Here is a 9,666-nt window from a genome sequence, read left to right as displayed (position 1 = left end):
TCCCAACTGGGAAGGACCCTACCGAATCTATGCGGAAGTCAGGGACGGTACCTACCGTCTGGAAACACCAGACGGACAACCGTTGCCTCGAACTTGGAATGTAGATAACCTTAAGAAATATTTCTTTTGAATGATGTAAAGTAAAGAGCTACTTAATAAAGTTGGCACTTACTATTCAATTTTGTATTACGAGGGGCATGCCGTCTGTACCTTTACAGTCGGCTACTCTCCATTGAGTTTCACTCTTTATCTTTACAGGGGCATGCCGTCTGTTCCATTACAGTCGGCTACTCTCCCTCGAGTATTTTACTCACAATACTTAGCTAAAAAGTTTAGGGCCTGGCCGATCCTGTAACTAACAGGCGGCTACCCTTCTTTTACTTAGCACATACGTTCACCAAAAACGTACCAAGGCCACTGGCCGAATGATCAGACCAGGCGCCTAGTCAACTGATCTAACTTTTAAAAACTAATCCGACCTGTCCCAACATTATAGCAGGCGTCCGGCGGCATCCATTCGGATGAAATTCGTCGCAGAGAGCAGCTCCCTTTTGGGTGGAACATTGTTCTATAAACTAATTACACGGCACCTATACGACTGTCCCAAAGGGCAACCACGTAGCCGTTTTTGAGACAAGGATAACTCTATCACTAACCAAACCAGTGGTAGCAGTTGACATCTGAGTCAGATGACCGCCTGTATTACTTGGGATAAATGCAGGGGGTACCTATTGAGTTAATAGCCAACAAACATTGGCGAATCAAGGGGTCTAGCCGGCCTACGCCGCCTGGTACCTCTACTTCTCAAACAAAAGTGACGGCGACTGAGTAACTCCAAAGTTAACTCATAGTCACTCCTTCAAATTTGGTATGGAACCTAAAAAGTTTGAGTCGTCCGCCTGTTTTATACAAACAAGGGCACTCGAACCCCTATTCCTACTGGATAACCTATTGAGTAAATAGCCAACAAACATTGGTAAATCAAGGGGTCTAGCCGGCCTACGCCGCCTGATACCTTTACTACTCAATCAAGATTGTGACGAAGACTAAGTAACTCCTATGTTAACTTAATAGTCACTCAAACTTAGTACTGAGCCTAAAAGGTACGAGTCGTCCACTTGTTTTTAATAAACAAAGGCTCTCAACCAATACTCTTGCTAGGTTAACAAATAACAAATTAGAGGCCAACATTGGCAATGAAGGGAAACAACCGGTACCCGCCGCTTGTTTTCCTACTTAAATTCCTTGGCTACTTGGTAATTCTATTTACTTGGTCAAATTGAATAAAGAGTTCGAATACCGATTGATTAAATGGCCGACTGATCATCTATCCTGGAAACAGACAACCAGTCGTCCAGGGGCATAGGCGGCATACTTACTATTTGTACCTGTCTTAACGTTCGGCCATACACAACAGTCTGTCTAGTGAGCAAATTTCAAATACTTAGACAAATTTGAACAAAAACAAAAAATTTGATTAAAATGAGCCGGCCATAAAAGACCAGCAGAATATTCAAAACCCCGGCCCCCTGGCCGGGTAATTACAAAGCAAACGGCACGCAGGCCGTGAAAAGAAAAAATATACTTAAAGCTTAAGAAGGGGGCAGTTCAGTATCAGCAGCAGCCGCCTGGTCAGCACTCTTCTTGCTGGACTCGGCCTTCGCTGCATCATCTTTTGATGCCTTTCCCCCAAGTGGCACAAGCGCCACAACAGGCTCTTCCTCCTCCAACGCAACGTCCATCGCCTCTTCTTCAGCAGCCGCCAGGATCTGTTGATTATATATTTCCGAACACTGGCGGTACGTTCTTTCCCATGAGGCAAAGTCGGCACTGGGGAACAGTCGTTCCCAGGTCATGCGTTGGATTTGGGCGGAGTCTTCCACCATCTCCCGGACGAGCTCTTGTTTTTCTTGCTCGGCCTTGTCCGAGAGCTCTTGGGTAAGACTCTTCTCCTGGTTCACCAGGCGTTCTTTTACGTTAGCCAAAGATTTCTCCATGGCTTCGTAAGAGTGCATTTTCTGGCGAAGGGGTTTCAGCTCGGCTTTAAATTTGGTGACGGTCCCCTCCAGCTCGTCAACCTTCTTTTGGGCCGCCTCTAGCTGAGCCCGAACAGCGGCGGTCGCCTGCGCCTGATAATAAAGAAGATCAATGGTCAGTACTTCATTTTGGGCAATTTGAAACATTGCTTTATCACAGCTGGAGGCGGCCATAGCCTTTGCGGCCTTTACCTCTTTGTTTTTCCGATCAATCGGCTTGCGAAGGCTGTTGACTCGGAGCAGGGCCTAAGTACAAAGAAAAACAGGCGTCAGTTTCCAATCATAAGGGTTAACAGGCGTCCTGGAACTTCAAAAGGGTATACCTCAGCTAGGATCCCCGAAATTCCATCGAGGTCAAGGGTGCCGGCACCCTTGACCGCCTCCCTGTCAGAGGGAGGAACTACTTTAACCATTGACTTGGCTACCTCAACCAAGTCAAGTCCCTGGGGGCCGGCTGCATTAAGCAGAAGGAAAAACAAGTTAGACCTAATCAAGAAGGAAGCAAGAGTGAGTTTTTACAAGCAAGTGTCCATACATCTAGGCGGCCCCGCCTGGGTTTTTGAAGAAGTGGCCGGCTGCTTCTCAGCCGCCACTGTTTTCCTGGAAGACCCAGGAGAGCTTGCAACAGTCGTTCTCCGGGCCTTGGGGTCCGGCTGTTGCGAGGAAGAAGCCCTTGGAGTGCCAGACTGAAAACAAAAAGAGTTAGTATATGCATAATACAACTTAAAGGGGAAGAGTTTTCAAAGCTTACCAAGGGTGCCTCCTTGCTGGGGGAGTCGGCGTACGACTGCTTCATTAGCGAAACCCGCAGCATGGCCGCCGCAGTCTTAGATGCTGTTATTTTACTCATGGCGTCGGCTGAAAGAAATAAACAGCAAAGTTAGTAAAAATCCCAAGTAAACAAGGCGTGAGAAAACAGAGTATTCGTCAGGCCGGCTACCTCTAGAGCACCGACTGCCGAGGCCACAGGCGGCCAAGAAGTACTCATCATAGAGCCACTTGAAGCTCGGGACGCAGTGTAGGGGTACTTGCTCTCGTACCCCTGAAGTAGAGTTCACCCTAGTCTCTACTTTGAAGAGTCCTTTGTCTAGGATCTCTCTTTTAGCCTTTGGGGGAACAGGCGGCATGCTGCGGCCGCCTGCAAGAAGAGGCGGATCTCTGTTCCACTTGTTAAAACGTTTGTTCAGCTCCGTGTCTGAACTCTCGATAATAAGGAAGGTGTTCCGCCAATCCTTCCATTTGTTTGCCTTACCTCTCGTCATGAGGTAACCCCTGTGGCTTGTTAGTTGATACCAGCCGGTACCTCCCGACTTAGGGGTCCGGCTGAGATAGTTCATGTGGGCGAAAGCCTCAAAACTTGGCTCCACCCCGTTCAGTTCGCACCCGGCCACATAGCCGAGTACGTTTACCCAAGAGTTGGGGGCTAACTGCCATAACCCCAGATCATACCCATCTAAAATCCGCTGAACAGCCGGATGTAATGGGAAGCGCAGACCAGCTTTGATGGCCGCCACATAGCAGCCAAAACAGCCGTCACCATAGCTGGTACCAGCCGGCCAGACGACAGTATCTTCTGGATCCGGCACAAACAGTAAATACTCCGGGCTCATTTTGTGGTTAGCAATAAAGCTCGCCACGTTGTCTCGCATGGTTGCGATCCGGCCCCGGGGCACCCTGCAGTAGTAGGGGGTGTTTTCCTCTCTGTAAGAGGCGGACGGCTCTGCCCAATTATCCCCCTTCTCCACTGCATGGGAACTTCTCGCCTCTTGTAGGCGGTTATGTTTTTCTTCTGAGTCAGAAGAACTATGGTCAGAAGAACTATGGTCAGAAGAGCTGGAATCGGACTCGTCCCCTGACGAGTCCGAAGAGGACGACTCCTCCCCTCTCCTAGAGGGGCCCGCCTCCTCTCCCTTAGAAGGAGCAGAAGGTAAATTAGACATGTCCACGGTTAGATGAGAAGGGAACACCTTGGTCCCTCTCTCAGAACTGTCAGCTTGACAGTCGCCTCGTTCCACATCTGGCGCCTGGTCAGATGTTTCGCTAAGGAGTACCCTTTGGGAGGAGCCGTCTGAGTTTGATATTCTAGCAGTCTTTTTTGTTCTGGCCATCACGTTCTGCATAGACACAGATTCAGTCGGACTTTGTATAAAGGGCAAAGATGGGTCCAGAAAAGGGCAGGCGGCACTCCTAGTCCTAGATTCAGCCGTCCCCGGTGACCGGCTGATCACTAACTTAGGGCGTGTCGTGTGCTTCCATGGTGCCATTTCAAAAAATAAAAAGAAAATTAAGAGTAAGAGAACTGAGTTACCTGAACGGATGACAGTTGATGAAGTCCTGAAAGTTCGGGTCAGTCGGCTTGTCAGAACAGGCGGTAGGCAGAAAAAGTCCGAAGATGTCAGATCAAGTTCAGGGGTCCGAATGTTCTCGCAAAAATTCTCAAATGTGAAAATGACCGAAGTCAGCACTTCCTTTTATAGGCAAAATGAGAAGGCGAAGGGTCGCTTCCGAATTCAAATTTGGGCGGGAGGATCTCCCGGCCGTCTGCAAGGTGACACCTGTAACGGGCCGTCGCCTGTCACCGTGCGACACCTGTCACAGGCGACACGTGACCAGTCGCGTGCCACCTGTGAGGGGCAAATGATTAGGGGATTTTTATCCACCAAGCGCCGTTTGACAAGTGGACCAACCAGGTTCCGCCACGCGTCCTCCACGGACCACTTAAGACACGCCACGTGTCCACCCATGCCAAATGGGACAACCGGCCATCAAGGCCCATTTCAGTCTAGAAGCCCGATCGGCCCTAGGTTTACCTTAAACCTAGAGAGTTGCACGCTTCCCAAGGCTATAAATACTCGATTAATCCTCATTAATCAGGGGACCGAATAATTAACGGAACGGAGGAGAAACATTACGGAACACACTAATAACCGGCTGATCTCGCTAGCAAAGCAGATTACCTACATTAAATACTCTCACCTAGAGAGACCTTATTACTTTAATTTCTGTATTAATTACTCCTTAATCAGGTACTAACTTGACCGTTGGAGGCGGAGCTCTCAGGAGTCTCCGTTATTTTGCAGGTACAGGCGTCCGGTTCCAGTCTCGGAATTGTAGCTCTCCCGCAGGACATCAGAAAACCCCAAAACATAAGGGTTTTAATATTTGTAACCAACGGATATTGATTAGTGATGTATGTAGAATTGGGACTAGGTTAGTTCCCGTGACATGCACAGTAATTTTTAATAATCATTATTAAACTATCATTATAATCAATTTTTATAAAACAAAAAAAAAATCTAAAAATATTGACAAATTTTGAGCAAAATAAAGGATTTTGTAAGATATGTTAGATATAAAACGATGTTGAAAATTAGTAAAATAAAGGAATTCACATTGTAAGTTAAGAAATTTTTAATAGCTAAAATATATGTCAAATCTTTTTTATTTTAAGTAATTATATCGTATAAGATTAGAGAATTATTTTTGTAAATAAATTTTGTTTCTTTAATTAAATTTTATTCAAATTCAAAAAAAAAAAAAACTAAGGACACACCAGAAAATGACACGTGTCATTGCTGGTGTGTCTTTTAGTATATATAGTTATTGATATGTCAAATCTTTTTTATTTTAAGTAATTATATCGTATAAGATTAGAGAATTATTTTTGTAAATAAATTTTGTTTCTTTAATTAAATTTTATTCAAATTCAAAAAAAAAAAAACTAAGGACACACCAAAAAATGACACGTGTCATTGCTGGTGTGTCTTTTAGTATATAGTTATTGATTGGCATAGGGTTGGGTTATCCCTCTAACGGTGTAGCCCAATATGACACACTGCACAAGAGATGAACATAATAAGCCATGGTCTACAATCATTATCAATTACTTTTGACATGTGTTTGACAAATTTGCTGAAAGTAGAAGTTAACATTTTGGTAAATTAACTGAGATCCTATAAAAACTTTAGGAAAATTCTCTTTAATAACACCGTGATTTTATTTTTCTCAGTGGTGAATTGTGAAAATTCTTATTATCCTTGGTAAACTTCAATTTTTAATATTAAGTTAACAATAACATTAATGATAAATTTTAACTAAATATTTGACTATAGTTAGTAGGTTTTTTTTTTTTTACATTTAAATGATTTTAGATTTTTTATTAAAATAAAGTCACCTCCTTCAACACCAGCCACCACTCACCTGCCCCCATTCACGTCACTGACACCGGCGTTCAGTCCCTTCCTTCTCTGGTGGCCTGCGCCGGCCTCCCTTATCCCTTCCCTGTAAGCGACCCCCTCTCCTCTCCTCCATCCCTTAAAAAAAACCCCAAATCGTCATCTTCTTCCCCAAAACCCAATTCCCTCCTTCCCGAAACTCCTCCCCGAAGCCTTAGAAACAGCGCATAAACCACAAACACCCACATGAAGGAGGTGAGAAGAGCGGCGCGAGAGGAGGAGAGGAAGGAGGAGGAGGAGGCGGAGGCGAGAGTGAAGAAGAGGTTAGAAGGAGGAGAGGAAGAAGGTGGCGCCTGCGGAATCTGGGTGAATCTAGGGTTTTTCGGTTCTTTGGGGAAGAAGATGAAGATTTTGGGGGTTTTTTTTCCGGGGATGGGGGAGAGGAAAGGGGGTCGCCGGCAGGGGAGGGATGGGGTACAAGGGCTCGCCGGCGGTTGGGGAGTTGAAGCTGCCGACCAGGGGAGGGGGTCAGGTGGTACGTTGGTGGGTGGAAAAAGGGTTTTTTTTTAATTATTTCTAAAATTATTTATATTATTAAAAAAATAAATAATTAACTATGGTTAAATATTTTAATTAAAAATAGTTATTATCTTTGGTAGCAAAAAATACAATGTTACTAGTGACAATAACAATTTTCACAATTTACCACTGAGAAAAATGAAAACCTTGGTGTTACTAAAGAGAATTTCCCAAAACTTTATATGATCATTTTACTCTTTAATTTAAAAATTATGCTTCAAAACATATTAAGGAATCAGCTAAGAAGGTACCACACCGAATAAGTCATGCTCGAGGAGTCTAGGTTAGCTTTGCCATGTATCATTGGTGCCCTAACACAATACATGTCCACCTTTAAGCGATAATGAGAAAAAAAATGTTCGACCTAGTTTGACATGCTCACCTCTAATTTGATAGTGTTTGCTAAAGGTGACAAACAGAATGTCCAATTAAATTCGTCTTAGTGCCTTTCTTACTATATTAGTTGTATGCTAGAAGAATAGGTTTGGATACGGGAATTTAGATTTTGTTTGAATACTGAGTCATTCAATTCAGATTAAGTAGGATCATACTTGAAACCATTGTCAATTAGCTAATTGTGGTTTTTCAACTTTGACAATAATCATACATACACAGCCTTTCATCAACCTCTTAATTATCTTTTGTGATTTTTTACACAATGGATAATCTAGTTATGGGAGATCTTATTACATTTTCTTGATTTTAAACTTCAAATATCAGTTTTTCTTTATAAATTTTGCGAATATTGAGTTGAAGATCTTAATGATTAGACTTATGTATTTGTAAGTGTAAAGCTCAAATGGTTCAATAATAACTAAAATAACAAATGTTTTAATTTTCTGATGAAGTTGATTTCATTTTGGGTTAAAATAATGTTGTGTAGGGTTTGAGTTGAAATATTTAGATTGGTGATCATTTATGGGTTATTAAAGTCAATTTTCCAAGACTATATGCTTGTTAAACATTTCAATTTCAATAAATTCAATATAGATAACCAGATTATTGGTAGTTTTGCAAAAATATAGTACGAATATAAATGCAAGATTGATCGACTTTGCCGATAGAAGCTCATTAAACATTTCATACGTAGTATTAACTTTCCCATCATTCTCTGGTGTTTTGGTTTTGTTTGAGATTTCATCATTAATCTCATGTGATAATTTATTTCTGTACTCCTTCCCTCTCTTCACTCCTAAATAAAACTTTTAACTCTTTAAAAAAGAAATATAAAAGGATTTATGCATGACAACATAAGAAATCAGGCTCACTCTAAGAGAATAAATCAAGAACTAACTTGAAAGATAAATCTCTAAAGTAAGGGTAATTTTGTCCAAAATTTTATGACTAAAAAAGGAAAGATCCAAAATGTAAAGAATAAAAAGGAACACCTTAAATGGAAACGTAAAAAACAAAAGGAAATGAAGGGAGTAACTAAATTTATTTCAAATATAATATAGATAAATTACACTAGCTTAAATTTAGTATATTTATATTATATAAAAACATTAGAAATACTCTGTATTAATCATATGAGCATAAAAAACATTTATCCTTTAGTAATGACTTACAAAACAAAAGTGTAAATAAATAAAAGTGTAATGAAATGTATTTTTGTTTGAATTATTTTTGTTTTATGTCATTACAAAAGTGTGTTTATATTTTTTTTAATGATTTATATCAATAAAATTATTAATATTTTATTAAAAGTTATTTTTAATAATTTGAATTCACTCATAAAAATTTCTAGATTTTTTACTGAGGGCAAATGATTTTATAGACCTCAGATTCAGCTTCAAAAATTTTTGAGAAAAAGAAATAAATTATGTTGCACTACTTAAGAACAATGAATTTTTACTAAAAGAATATATAAAAAAAATATAAAAAAAATAAATAAATTGAATTACAAGCATATGTTTAAATTATTTTACCCTTTGCTTTTCCAACATTATATAAACAACACATATATAAATCCATATTTTCATACAATTAACAAATCGAACTTCATCGTATGCCTGGATCTTAATTAAAGTTTTCTTAAAATAATTGTTTATCAAAGTTTTAATTTCTTCACAAACCACATCTATTACTGATCACTTATGCTAGTATGTAGTTTCAGGCACAACATCTATAAAGTTAGGTGAAAACAAATAATCGAGTTTAACAATTAACATTTAACAATATATTGGCTGCACATCTAAATAACTTCTTAGTTAATTCTCTTGTAAAATCTATGTAAAATATATGCTCGATTAATAATCTATACCCAACTACAATAGGTATCGCAATAACTACTACTGGAAATTAAATATCATTAGCATATAAAATGAATTATAGATATGGTATTATAAAGATCATAACTCGAATTTGAGAGCAAGAAATGAGTGAGGGCGCCAAGAAATACAAAATATTTGCTTTGATGAAATAAAATCGGGCGGCTTTTGTTGTGAGGAGGCTAAAGGTTTTTGTTTGTGGGGCTAAAACCTCAAAACCCTTGTAATTTGCCACACACGAGAATTGGATTTTTTCTTTTCTTCAACCAAATAAAAGAAAACATGACAAATTTGGGGTAAAGGTTTATTAGTATGGCTTGATTATTATTCATCAATATATAAAGTATTTTACCATACCATAAATATCTTAATATTGTTCTCCTAATAATATCAATATGCATGGAAAAATATATTACACATATTTTTCTGTTATTGATTATGTCTTATATAGTCATATCTCTAACAAAACACAAGGTAATCTCCTTAAGAAAATTCAAACTAATGAGTATTTGCAACTCCCTATATAAAATCAATCATCAATCAATATCAATATATTATACTACTAGATTAGTTCCCGTACGATACACGAATATAATCAAAAGAATT

The sequence above is a fragment of the Chenopodium quinoa genome, unplaced genomic scaffold (genome assembly GCF_001683475.1).
Source record: "Chenopodium quinoa cultivar QQ74 unplaced genomic scaffold, ASM168347v1, whole genome shotgun sequence".
Taxonomy (NCBI): domain Eukaryota; kingdom Viridiplantae; phylum Streptophyta; class Magnoliopsida; order Caryophyllales; family Amaranthaceae; genus Chenopodium; species Chenopodium quinoa.
Note: the sequence above shows the minus strand (reverse complement) of the source record.